This window comes from Pristis pectinata, chromosome 10 (assembly GCF_009764475.1).
Source record: "Pristis pectinata isolate sPriPec2 chromosome 10, sPriPec2.1.pri, whole genome shotgun sequence".
Lineage (NCBI taxonomy): Eukaryota > Metazoa > Chordata > Chondrichthyes > Rhinopristiformes > Pristidae > Pristis > Pristis pectinata.
Genome location: NC_067414.1, coordinates 31,654,552 through 31,668,302, shown reverse-complemented (window position 1 = coordinate 31,668,302; position 13,751 = coordinate 31,654,552). Strand labels below are relative to the sequence as shown.

At 41.0% G+C, this 13,751-nt stretch overlaps 1 long non-coding RNA gene across 1 annotated transcript; it reads right to left on the bottom strand.

Moving 5' to 3' along the window:
- Nucleotides 1-6,025: 6,025 nt before the first annotated feature.
- On the bottom strand, nt 6,026-13,525 carry LOC127575260 (uncharacterized). Its single transcript, XR_007957023.1, has 3 exons — nt 13,432-13,525; nt 10,293-10,470; nt 6,026-8,926 (listed from the first exon to the last, which is right to left on the bottom strand). It is a non-coding gene; the product is annotated as an uncharacterized LOC127575260 (long non-coding RNA).
- Nucleotides 13,526-13,751: the final 226 nt, after the last annotated feature.

The window sequence follows — 13,751 nt, the reverse complement described above, 5'->3', positions numbered from 1 at the left end:
TGCTTCTTATCATCTTGTACACATCTTATCATGCTGTGAATGGGATTTTTATAAATGATCCATAGTTGAACTGGATGCCTTTATTAATCATTAATTTGAATGTGTCTGGTTAGAAAACTGCACTTAAGTGATATAGGAATTTATTCATCTTGCTGTCAGTGAGAAAATACCTTCTGGGTCAATTATTTGATTGTTCCGAGAAGTATTAAAACTGCAAAATTGTTTCAATTTATATATATGTTTGAAGCAGAATAGATTGCAGTTCACATTCCAGGTTGAGTATTCCCTACTTGGGTCAGATACCAACTCATCTGCAAATTAATCAGTGTGTCCTGGGGAAAGAAAACAGCTGCCTGATTTATGTTGGAATTCAAACAAGCTGAAGACCATTGCCTGAAGTCTGCAATGTTCTGTACCATGGATATTACCAAACCAGAAGTAGTTCAGACATGTAGGTGTTATCTTTCCTATTATTTGAATCATGTTTACCTATTTGCTGTTATGAATGCATGCAATATCTAAGGAGCATAACATTTGTGTTGTAGTTGGGGGTGGAGTTACACCAAGACTGTGCTGCGAGTAGAAAGTGGCTTCATTTTGCAACACACTGGAGTAATAGCGTGAATGTAAAATCAAGAGTTAAAGCCCAGCGTGCAAAGAGAGGTCAAAGTTCCTGGAGGGAGTCAATTGACTCATCTCTTGACTCTTGGGCACACCAGTAACCTAATCTCCTGTTACAAATCCCAGAGGATTTGAGCCAGGGACTTTAAAAGAGGCAAGGCAGGTCTCTAGGATCTTCAAAAGCGCACAGCAGGCTTGGAATGTCAGTGTGGTGCCAGATTTCATTGGGAAGCTTGAGAACTCCTGTCGCCATGCCCTTGACATGGGTGGACAGGGAGAGATCTGACCTTGCTTCTCCCCAACCCCCTTCACCAGCATTTAAAGGGCCAGGAAATGAAGCCCTTTAACAAAGTTCTGGTGCATTTCCTGCTGTCACCTCTTTTTATCTTCTCAAGTCCCTGGAATTCTGATACCATACTTCTCGTGTAATATTTTCAAAATGTTCTTGTCGTGAGTTATTACTTTGGATTCCCATAGTCTGCAAAGGAGTGTCTGAGGTCCATTTGTAAATATCAGCATCAAATGTCCATCCATTCTTACTGAATTCTACATTTCTCTGAAGCATTCATATTTAAAACATTTACAATCCCTGTAAGATTAACGGAATTCTTTGCTGCCTAATGGATCTATTAAATAAACACGGAGCAAACTGATATTCCAGATATTTATAAGTGGCCAGCTTTGTCATTTTATAGAATAATCGATCTCCTGCAGTATGCTGCATGGTTGTAATACACTACACAACCTTGCACTGAAGTAAAATACTGAAATTTGTCTCCAGCTGCAGCATCTGTGGTTTTATGAGTAAATAACACAGTGCTTCTTTGAACATTATTTCTTGCTCTTGCAAATTTTTTGCTCAACCAAGCTATTTTCTGAAATGAATAAAATTGGAAAGCAGCTCTTTCCTTATTCATATTAAACATCCACAACATCTACCATTACAGAAGTCCCCTCATTCCTTGCAATACTGCCGACTTGCTTTTTTCTTGATGGCACTCAGGCAAATAGCATGCACACAACTGCCAAGCAGATTGCAGCTTCTTTATTTTTTACATGGAGCCTACAGTTCATCTCCTCAAAATGTTGTGATCCTTGTACCTCACAGAAACAGCCAAAGGAAAGCATCAAAGATGTTCACATTTCATCTCCTTAACAAAGTGCAATCTTCTTGTATGGTGCTTTTCAAACAAGCTCCAAAACTAACAGTTAATCATTCACAGTGCCATAATAATTCTCAATTTTAAAAAAAACTCATGGCACAAAGTTCCCAGCAAAAGTTTTTTTTTAATTTTTGCAGCACAAAATGGAATAGCACCAATCAGTGTTCAATTTCCTGACATTCATTAACTGGGCACATGAACCCACTCTAAATGAAAGTTTCCAGTTCCAGGGCTGAAATACTCAGTCATTAAATTGTGGGTTTTTATTTATACTAATGTGATTGTTCTAGTTTCAAGCAGGTATAAATTGAGAAAGACACCTCACAAGTACAGTCATACTGTCAGGTCTGTGTCCCAACTGATTAGGGTAGGAGAAGGCTACAGATGTATGCTTTATCCACATGCTAATGACTGTCATTCAGTGGTAAAATATGGAACCTATGGCATCCACACATTTGCAGTTCAATGCAGAATTCATCAATTTCTGACAATAATACCCCATTCCTCTACAGAGAGAACTTCACCAAGACAATCAGAGTTGAATTAATAATTTGATGCGAACTTCAACTATTTTTTATGCATGAGTCTTGTTAAAGGTAATGCTGAAATTGAAACATTTTGCTGAATGGGATTTCGCTGGATTTTTAGCAACATACCAACCAGTTCTATTGCTGAAGAATCTCATTGGGCAGTTGAAATCCTGGAAATAACAGGGAAATTTAGGAGTCCGAGTATTAAATGAGACTTGGTATTCAGTGAGAATAGCAGGTTTTGAGAAAGGGTTGGGGAATGGTGAGGATGGGGTTAGGATATGGTATGGACACAGGGACAGGAAGGGATCTCGGGACACTCGGGGGACAGGGAAAAGGAAAGTGGGAGTCAAGATTCAGGGAGAGTGATGATTGGAAAACTGAGACTAGAGAAAGTGGGAGGTTCGAGTAACCTTGGGAATAGATGACCTTTGCATCATTGTGCTAGTCCCAAGTAACCTGCACATTTAATAGGCCAGACCTTCCCAGCATCCACACGACTCAAGAAGCCAAAAGCTCGCCAGTGTCCATAAAAAAAAACATCTGCAGCACCTCATTACTGACACTTACTGAGTTACCCACCATTTTCCCAATCTACCCATCAAAGTGGCACTCCAATGAGCCAGTACCAGGGTAGAAAATAAATACAGAACAATAAAGGAAGTTGTTGCTACTTACATTACTTACAGAGCTTCTGTTATGTTTTTTCATATTGTAAGTTGAGATGAGATGAGATGAGATGAGATGAGATGAGATGAGATGAGATGAGATGAGATGAGATGAGATGAGATGAGATGAGATGAGATGAGATGAGATGAGATGAGATGAGATGAGATGAGATGAGATGAGATGAGATGAGATGAGATGAGATGAGATGAGATGAGATGAGATGATTAGACCATTTGGCTCTTACGGACAAGTTATTGCTTGTCACATAGATGATGCATTTTTGTAGGGAATGAAGAAGATGTTTGGCAGGATGGTTAACACAGTGTGGATAGAAGGGTCAGTATGTAAATGACTCATTAACCAAATCTTGTTAGGTAACTTTGGAGATTGCCATCTGTTGTTCAGTTGCAACTTCCTTGGCATCCACAATGATGTGTTTGTCTATCTACTCAGTGGCTTGTAGGCCATCCTCTGAGCAATTCATTACATAGTCCAAGGACAATGAAACAAACCAGAATGTAATATATATAATTTTAGCACAGAAGCAAAGGTCTAGACTTTGAGGTATTTGTCCTGATGTTATCATGGGTCAGGACGCACCATGTGAGACGCCTAATGCCTTACATTAGATTCAAGCTTTTACTGATCCCTAAACCTGCCAGAAATCATTACATAGATACAAGAGATTCTGCACATGCTGGAATCTGGAGCAACACACACAAAATGCTGAAGGAACTCAGTAGGTCAGGCAGTACCTATAGAGGAAAATAAACAGTTGACATTAGGGGGTCAAGATCCATCATCAGGACTGGAAAGGAAGAGGGCAGAAGCAGGAATAAAAAGGTAGGGGAGTTGGAGGAGCACAAGCTGGCAGGTGATAGGTGAGTCCAGGTGAGAGGGGAAGGTTGGTGGGCAGGGGAGGGGGAATGAAAGGAAATGATGTGAGAAGCTGGGGGGTGATAGGTGGAAGAGGCAAAGGGCTGAAGAAGAAGGAATCTGATAGGAGAGGAGAGTAGACCATGGAATAAAGGGAAGGAGGTGGGGAACCAGAGGGAGGTGATGGGCTGGTTGTGAGGGCAGAGGAGGGGAAAGCCACAGGAATGAGGAAAAAAGGGAGGGGGGAGAAAGGGAAAACAGAGGGTAGGGGGTTACCGGAAGTTAGAGAAATTGATGTTGATGCTGTCAGGTTGGAGACCACCATGACGGAATATGAGGTGTTGCTCCTCCAACCTGCGTCTGGCCTCAAAATGGCAGTAGAGGAGGCGGTGGATAGACATGTCAGTATGGGAATGGGAAGTGGGATTGAAGTGGGTGGCCACCGGGAGATCCTGGCTGTTGCGGCAGAGGGAGCGAAGCTGCTCAACGAAGCGGTCACCCAACCTGCATCGAGATTACATGCTGAGAGCAAGGTCTTGGTTGGTAGAAAAATTGGGTGTGCAGAAGCTGCTGTTGAAGAACACCAGAAACTAAGAGACAAAGGCTAGTGTGGATGAGGAGTATGTGGAGCTGCTCCGGGGGAAGAAAGATGCTCATACCTCATTGCTCACAAATATTAATAACAAAATAATTTGGAACTTTCCTTAATCCAGGTTTGGTCTGCTGAGGAAGTCACTATAGTTCCCCTGATCAGGCTTCCAGTTAAAACCGCAGGCTACTCCAGTTCCGCAAACACTAGGTGTAAAGTACATCCCCCTGTGGTTTCCTAATTTGTTATGAGGTCACATGCAATTTGTACAGTAATAAGGGGGAACACAGAGAGCACTAAAAGGTGTGTCTACAGTAAAACTCCAAATATCTGGCATTCTTGGGACTTTGATGGTGACGGGCTGTCAGATTTTCCAGACCTGACGCACTTTTAATTCACTTTTTTTTTAGATATTATGTAGTAATATAATAAATCTTCCAGTGAACCAGGTAAGTTTAAAAGGTCAGGGTCCTGATTCAGTTAAAGTGAGTGCAAGAATCAGAACCCAGCTGAGCTGTGAGGGAACATGGGGAACGGGGCCGCAGTGAATTGAAAGAAAGCACGGCAAACATCATTCAGTGAGCCAGGTAACAAACCATCAGGATTTCCCAAAAGTCAGTGGATTGCTAAAGGTTGTTTAAGGTTCTTCTCAGCTTATGTTCATGTGCACAATTATACTTACAAAATCATATACATCATACGCTGGTGTCATTGTAATTACCCATACTACATTACTTTCCCAGTTAGGGTGAAACTAGTTTGATATCATTTACAAATTTACAAATTTAACCAATTCTTTTTGATCTTTATAACTGTTGTTACTTGTGTTAATCCTGAAGAGATTGTTGATGTATCTACAATCAGTGTACCCATTCAAGGTTTCACTTCTTGACTCTCTTCAATCATATGTTCCATGTCAATCAATCTTCAACATTGGTAGAACTCACATCAGAAGTAAATTTAAACTCTTAATCTTCCTTACTATTATCTTGTGTTGTGATCAAGTGGTCTACATGAACTTTTCTGACTCTCTCACCTACTCTTATGAGATAATTCCTGGAAACATACACCTCTACAATTGCTCCAATTTCCTATTTTCTTATTGCTGACCTGCATGTTAGTCTCTGGACATGATCCTTCTCATGCAACACAAATATCTTTACATTATAGCATTTGTTGTAACGTTTGCTTTGTTTCAACTGCCTTTGTTTCATCTTCCCTTCTAGATTCAAGTCTGCCTTAAGTCTTCTGTGCATCAGCATTCTTCTGAGTCATCTATATCCTGTTGTGAAGAGCGGTGTCGATCTGTGGCTCAGAAGGAAATCTGCAGGCTTAAGCTTGATAGTGAGAACTGATTTGCCTTGCGTGACTTGCTCCTTCAATGACTCTTTCGCTCTATGTACTAATCTTTCAACTTCTCTGTGTGAGGGTGGATGGTACTGAGGTTTGAAGAGATATCTGATTACCATTTCCTTTCAAAAACTGTTCAAATTAAAATAATCAAAATGTTGGATCATTATCCAATGCAATCTCCTCAGAAGACTATGTATCTTGGATCTGAATTCATTGATGGTGCATTCCATGGTTGGGCATGACCCCACATCCTTTACCTCAATCTGAATAGCTGTTGACCAATGCCGAGGAGTTATCCACACTTTACTCATAATAGTCAACATGAATTTGTGTTCTCGGTGGCAGTGATCTGCAGTCTTGGCATGGATATGAGATGCTCAATACCATCCCAACTGTTCCTAAATTGGCAAATTGGTTTATTATTGTCACATGTACTGAGGTACAGTGAAAAACTTGTCTTGCATACCATTCATACAGATCAATTCATTACAACAGTGCATTGAGGTAGTACAAGGTAAAGCAATAGCAGAATGCAGACCAAAGTGTTACAGTTACAGAGAAAGTGCAGCGCAAGTAGACAGTAAGGTTCAAGGTCATAACAAGGTAGATTTTGTCCATCTTACTGTACGAGGGAACTGTTCAATAGTCTTATAACAGTGGGATAGAAACTGTGCTTGAGCATGGCGGTATGTGCTTTCAGGCTTTTGATTTTTCTGCCTGACAGAAGGGGAGAAGAAGAGAGATTGTTAGGGTGGTGTAGGGTCTTTGACTATGCTGGCTGCTTCACCAAGCCAGTGAGAAATGTAGACAGAGTGCGTAGAGGGGAAGCTGGTTTCGTGATGTGCTGGGCTGTGTCCACAACTCTCTGCAGTTTCTTGTGGTCACAAACAGAGCAGTTGCCATACCAATCCCTGATGCATCTGGATAGGATGCTTTCTAGGGTTCATCGATAAAAATTGGTGAGGGTCAAAGTGGACATGCCAAATTTCTTTAGCCTCCTGAGGAAGTAGTGAAGCTGGTGAGCTTTCTTGGTCATGGCATCTATGTGTTTAGCCGAGGATAGGCTATTGATGATGTTCCCTTCAAGGAACTTGAAGCTCTCAACCCTCTTGACCTCAACATCATTAATGTAAACAGGAGCAGTGCACTGTCCCCTTTCCTGAAGTCAATGACCAGCTCTCTTGTTTTGCTGACATTGAGGGAAAGGTTGTTGTCATGACACCATGTCACTAGGCTCTCTATCTCCTTCCTTTACTTCAACTCATCATTATTTGAGATATGGCCCACTATGGTGGTACAGTATCATCTGCAAAATTGTAGATGGAGTTAAAGCAGAATCTGGCCATGCAGTCATGAGTGTGTAGGGAGTAGAGTAGGGGGCTAAGTACACAGCTTTGTGGGGCACCAGTGTTGAGAATAATCATGCTGGAGGTGTTGCTGCCTATCCTCACTGATTGCGGTCTGTTGGTCGGGAAGTCAAGGATCCAGTTGCAAAGGGAGGTGTTAATTTCCAAATCTAGGAGTTTGGAGATGAGTTTGCTTGGAATTATAGTCAATAGACTATAGCGGAGCTGTAGTCAATAAACAATAGTCTAACATAGGTGCCTTTACCACCCAGATGCTCCAGAGATGAGTGCAGGACCAGGGAGATGATGTCCACTGTAGACCTGTTTCAGCGGTAGGCGAATTGCAGTGGGTCTGGGAGGCTGGAGTTAATACGTGCCATGACCAGCTTCTCATGATGGTGGATGTTAGATCCACTGGGCGGTAGACATTAAGGCACATTACCTTTATTTTCTGAGGTACCAGGATGATAATGGTCTTTTTAAAGCAGGTGAGAACCTCAGATTGAAGCAGGGAGAGGTTTAAAATGTCTGAGAATACCCCTGCCAGCTGATCCGTGCAGGATCTAAGGACATGGCCAGGGACACCATCCTGGCCAGATGCTTTCTACAGGTTCACTCTCCGGAAGACTAACTTTACTTCTGCAACAGTGACTATGGGTTCTGGTGCTTTGGAGGCTGTCGAGATGGGTGGTGACATTCCAATCCCCTCCCATTCAAAACACGCATGGAATGCATTGAGCTCATCAGGAAGGGATGTGCTGTTGTTAACTATGCTGCCTGACTTTGTTTTGTAGCCAGTTATAGCATGTAAGCCCTGCCACAACTGACGGCTGGGCTGGGACTCGAATTTGGACTGGTATTGTCTCTTGGTGTCTCTGATAGCTCTACAGAGATCATATCTCAATTTCTTGTACATGTCAAAGTCACCTGATTTGAACACCACAGTCCTAGACTTCAGTAGGGAGTGGATCTCCCGGTTCATCCATGGTTTCCAGTTTGGGAACACCCGTATTGTCCTCTTTGGTACACAGTCCTCAACGCACTGGCTGATAAAGTCAGTAATGGTGGTGACATACTCATCTAGGCTGACTGCTGAGTCTTACTTTGAGTCTTACTCCTACTCCACTTTGAGTAGTCTTGGGCCAGAGATTTTCAGGAATCAGTGGAGATATTACATTTTCTCAAGAGGCTTTAGGCACATCCTTGAATCTTTTCCACTGTCTGCCTGGTAGTTTCTTGTCATGACAGAGCTCGGAATATAGTGCACCAGGAGAGACTTACTACTCAGACTTCTGAAGCAGAGATTGTTCCTTTCCCCATTCATCCTTCTTCAGCAGTTGATATAATGATAATAAGATCATTTGTGAGGTTCAAAACATGGGACCATTCCAAGGTAAGACTAAAGTCTGGGAACATTCTTGGGTTTTCTGGTCTTGACAATGATCTCAAACTTCCCTAACTGGATGTGAAACATTTATGTCCATCCTTGGGCCCATAGAAACCATTTTTTTCTGCTCCTAGGTGCAATTAAACTTTTGTTCTTAATGTTATGCTCATGAAGTTCTCTTGAATACCTCTTCAATTATTCAGAAATTTTACTCTGTGGCCATTGCGATTGAAACATCATCTTGGTGCACAGCCTGTGTTGGACTTCTTTCTTGTCCATGATACACGTATAAAGATCTAGTAGGGTTGATTTTTTGGGTAATGATTGCTTTCTTTATCCACGTTTAATTGCACATATGCAAAGGAGAAGTCCACCTTGGCGAAGACCTTGGCCTGCCAATTCAACACATAGATCCTGTTATAGGGTTGAATAATTTATCATCTATGTCTCAGTTGAGGATTACTTTATAATCACAAAACATGTTTGTACACTTTGGGCACCACAACACTGAGTGTCACCAGTCACTTCATGCAGTTTCGAATAAACACACCATGTCATTTGAGTCAGCTAAACTCTTCTTCTTCTTAACCCTTCATCATGCATTCTTACAGACTAAGCCTGCTGTAAATTGACATGTTGTTTGGTTTAACGAGTATATGGGCCTAGTGCCCCTTAGTGTTGTTATTTGTATCTTTGAACAAATCTCCATAATCCTCCAGAGGCTTATGTAAACATGGTTGTGATGCACTCACACTAAATACATTCTTCCAATTTACTTTTAATTCTTTGAGCCATCTTTTTCTAATAACGTCAGTATGTGTAGTCAACTACTATGATTGGTAGCTTTATTTTTTGACAATTGAGAAACTATACATTGTATCTGAGCTGAAGTTTACAATGTCATGCCAGAACATGTCTTCAAGCTCTGTTAATGGCACTCTGTTGAACTTCTTGAAGTACATGCGTCTGCCCTTAATCGAAAAGTCAGCCTCTTTATATCTGCTCATATCGATGAACTGATCATTAATACTAAAACTACTACACTTCCCATTATTACCACCTTTGGCATTAATACTGTTTAATTTTTGATCTTCACGCTGCTCATCAGCTTCAAGGCTGTACAAACCTCTCCTTTGTGGCTTTTTGTTATGGGTGTTGCTCTTATATTGATGACCTACTTGGCTTACATTATGTTGGCTTGGCATTCTGGATCTAGCATTACACATTGAGGCTCGTGCCCTTTCATTTTGCAGTTGAAGCATTTCACTGCTCTAAACGGTCATACTTTTGATGGGTGATCTCCACTACATTGATAGCAAATTTTCCCACCAGTCTCACCTTTCACACCAAGCTTGCTCATGAGACTCAGGTTTGCTATTGAAGCTTCAGTGTTTGCTACTGCTGTTTGCCTGTATATGGTCTTTATAATGACATTATGCATCAGCTAAAACTTTATGGCATTTTTAAAAGCCATTTCCACTGATGTGGCTATTTTACATGCACACTCAGATGTTAAATTATCTAATAACTTAAAATTAATTTGCTCATCTGTTAAATTGCATACAAACTTGTCCCACAACATTCGGTTTATGAAAGCATCAGAATTACATAATTCTCAGCAAACTATTTAATCTCTAAAAGCCTATCTTCACCTTTGATTTCTGTGGCAGCTGGGAGGAAGCAGAAACACAAATTTAAGGTGAAGACATAATGTTGGCCCTGAGATCACCTTGCAGCAAATAACATAAATCTCCATACCTCCCTTGGGAAGCCTGGTCACATTTCCATTAGGTGCAGGGATGGTCAGGTGGCCTGTTGGCTTGGCTGGGGAACAGGGTGGATGTGAGCGATCCTCCTACCACACCATGTTTCCTGAGAATCATCTCTGTTTCCTTCTTCCATGTGGGTCAGGTACAGTGGAACATCCAGGGGGGAGCTACATAGTGCAATGACTCACAAACATCATCACTTTCAACTTTTTTGCACAGATATGATGATATTTATCAACATTTCACTCTATATAGCCAACAGACAATAATAACCAGAATACCTGCTGACAGCTACTTTGACCTTTAAAAACTTACCTCCTGCACAGAGCACTTGCTTTTTTTTTCTTTTTTTTCAGATAAGGGTATTGCTGGCAAGAAGACCATTTATTGCCCATCCTCATTTGCCCCTGAGCAGGTGGTGGTGGGTAAATGAGGTTGAGCAATAAATGTTGATCTTGCCGGCAAACCCTCATCTGAAAGAAATCAGACCAAAATTAACGTGTTCCATGCAATAGGCAAGTTTCTTGCGCCACCTTGTATTTCTGCAGTTCTTCTGTTTTTTTTCTACAAAGTATGACTCCAACCATTAAATTGTTTTCCACTGGGTTAAGACCTCTATTCCTGATCTTTCCCTATCTTTTTCCATAAATGCTTTGAAAGTTACAGAACTGTGGTCACTATCTCCAAAGTGCTCCCCAACTGACACTCCTTCCATTTGATTACCTAGATAAAAATAATGTCCATAATGCCCCTTTCCTTGTTGGTCTATCTACATACTCTCCTAGACACACCTCAAAAATTGCGCCCTCTCTGAGCCTTTTTTGCTAAGGCAATCCCAGTTAATATTTGGGAAATTTAAATCCCCTAGAACTATAACCCTATTTTTACTACATCTCTCTGCTATTTGCCTACACATGTCTTCCTCTATCTCCTGTTGACTGTTGGGTGGCCTCTAATACCAGCATTACCTAATACCTAATTTCTAGTAATATGGCATCATCTGAGGAGCCTTCTAGAATATCTTCCTTCAATACTGAAGTAATGCATTCCTTGGCTAACAATGCAATGTTGCCACCTCCTCTTTTACGACCCTTCTGTCTCACCTGAATGTTCTATATATGATATACTGAGTTGACAGTACTGCCTGTCTTTCAAATGTGTCTCAGTAATGGCAACAACACTGTAGTCCTAATGTTAATTAAAGCCTTCAGTTTACCTATTTTACTGGTTAATCTCCTTGCATTAAAATAGATGTAGTTTAACTTTGATATGTACTTACTCTGCTTTCTGGACATACTATTTCTCCTCTAGCTGTTTGTACTTCCTCATCCCAACATCTACTCTGAGTCCCTTTCCCCTGTCAACTCAGTTTAAATGTTCAGTGTCTCTAGATCTTTGTCCTCCTGCATGTTATTTAATTGTCCACCATCATTCATAGCTGGTTGTGGCAGCATTGCTGAGCTTTGATCTGATCCAAACTTTTATGTTTTGAGGAGGGAAGGATGCAAATTTGCATTGTGTTCCAGTATGCCCATTGGTCCTTATTTAAGAATATATGTACATACCCTACTCTCTCCAATGAAACGCTTTAGTTTATTTTTTGTTCTTAACTGTGCAATATTAAAGAGTTTTCCACCTGATCTTGTTTGGAGTAATACTGTTTGGGATTAGATCAGAAAGCATAACAAAGCAGGCAAGAGAATAATACAGCTATGAAATTTAACGTCAAAACTCATCTCTAATTCACACCTTTATGGCTTTCAAAACTGTCAGATTGATTATCATCATATGGTCTGCAGCCTTTTCAGCATCATTCAGGTACTGAATCAGACTAAATGGGACAGAGGGGAAACTGACTCTACATACAGCGAATTAAGTAACTTTGTATTAGTTTTTTGTTAGTTTGGACAAACCATTGGTCTAAAGAAGCAATTGTGACCTGAGTTGTGTTGACTGCCCCAGAAGCTTCAATAACTTGTATCATGCTAGAAATGTTGCACAAGATCTACAACCTAGCATCTACAACATAGGATAACGCTGGGACTAGATTGAGTGTGACAATGGCTAACATGAGGGGACATAATTTTAAGGTGATTGGAGGAAGGTATAAGGGAGTGTCAGGGGTAGGTTTTTTACACAGAGAGTGGTGGGTGCATGGAACGCACTGCCGGCAGAGGTTGTGGCGTCAGATACATTAGGGACATTTAAGAGACTCTTAGATAGACACATGAATGATAGAAAAATAGGGGGCTATGTGGAAGGGAAGGGTTAGATAGATCTTAGAGCAGGATAAAATGTTGGCACTACATTGTGGGGCGAGGGGCCTGTACTGTGCTGTAATGTCCTATGTTCTATATTGTATGTTCTATGAATAACACTGTAAATAATGCAGTGGAATCACATTAACTGGCACTGTGTGATTCAGTGAAGGCTCTTGTACAAACTTTTTGCTACTTGCTCATTATCATAATCTCAGTGATCAGATGGTGCTAACTTAGTTTATGAGGCCTAATTTCATGAATTGCAAGCACCATTTCAACTAGCTTTCACGATTTAATGCTATCTTGCAACAGATGGTAAAAGTCATTCAAGAGTTTATGCCAGCTTGCAAAAGGAAATGGCAGAATACAGGCAAGAACCGGCCTCCCTGATTTTCCAATATACTCTGGAGGTCTTGATCAATGACTTGGTGAAATGTCCCCTATCCACAGTGGGCCCAGAGGAATTCAAAGCTGAAAGAACAATGGGAGGAGGCAGCTGCAGAGGCGGATGAATGGAGTGCAGCCCCAAGGATCCAGACGCAGTGCCATAAAAACTTCAATAACCTTGCATGTGTGGCCAAGGTCAATGAATTGATTTTAAGATGTCATGTCCCAGCAAGTGCAGCACAATCCTCATGTATGGCTCAATGCCCTTGAACCCATCACTTATCTACCAACAACCTCCATCCATGACGTCCAAGTCTAAATTGCTTTCTCCACTTTTTCAAGCACAGACATGTTTATTGCTTAGTCACCTACAATAGTCATATTCTAAAAGGATCTTTAATACAGAGAACTTGCAGGTTAAGACCGACCTAGGCTAAGATTTAACATAGTTTCTACAAGAGATTTGAAAACTTTTAGTACCTTAAGCTGGGAGGCTATGCCTATCCGTTAGCCACACTACAGATGTCTGCTGCTTCGGAGAGCCACATGAGCTGAAGAGAATGGAAAACAGAAAACAGCCAATTTCACAATTCATTTCCTGCTGTCTGTACACTCATAGTATATTGGTAAATTGATTTATTATTGTCACATGTACTGAGATACAGCGAAAAACTTGTCTTGCATACCATTCATACAGATCATTTCATTGCAACAGTGCATTGAGGTAGTACAAGGTTAAACAATAACAGAATGCAGAATAAAGTATAACAGCTACAGAGAAATTGCAGAACAGATAGACA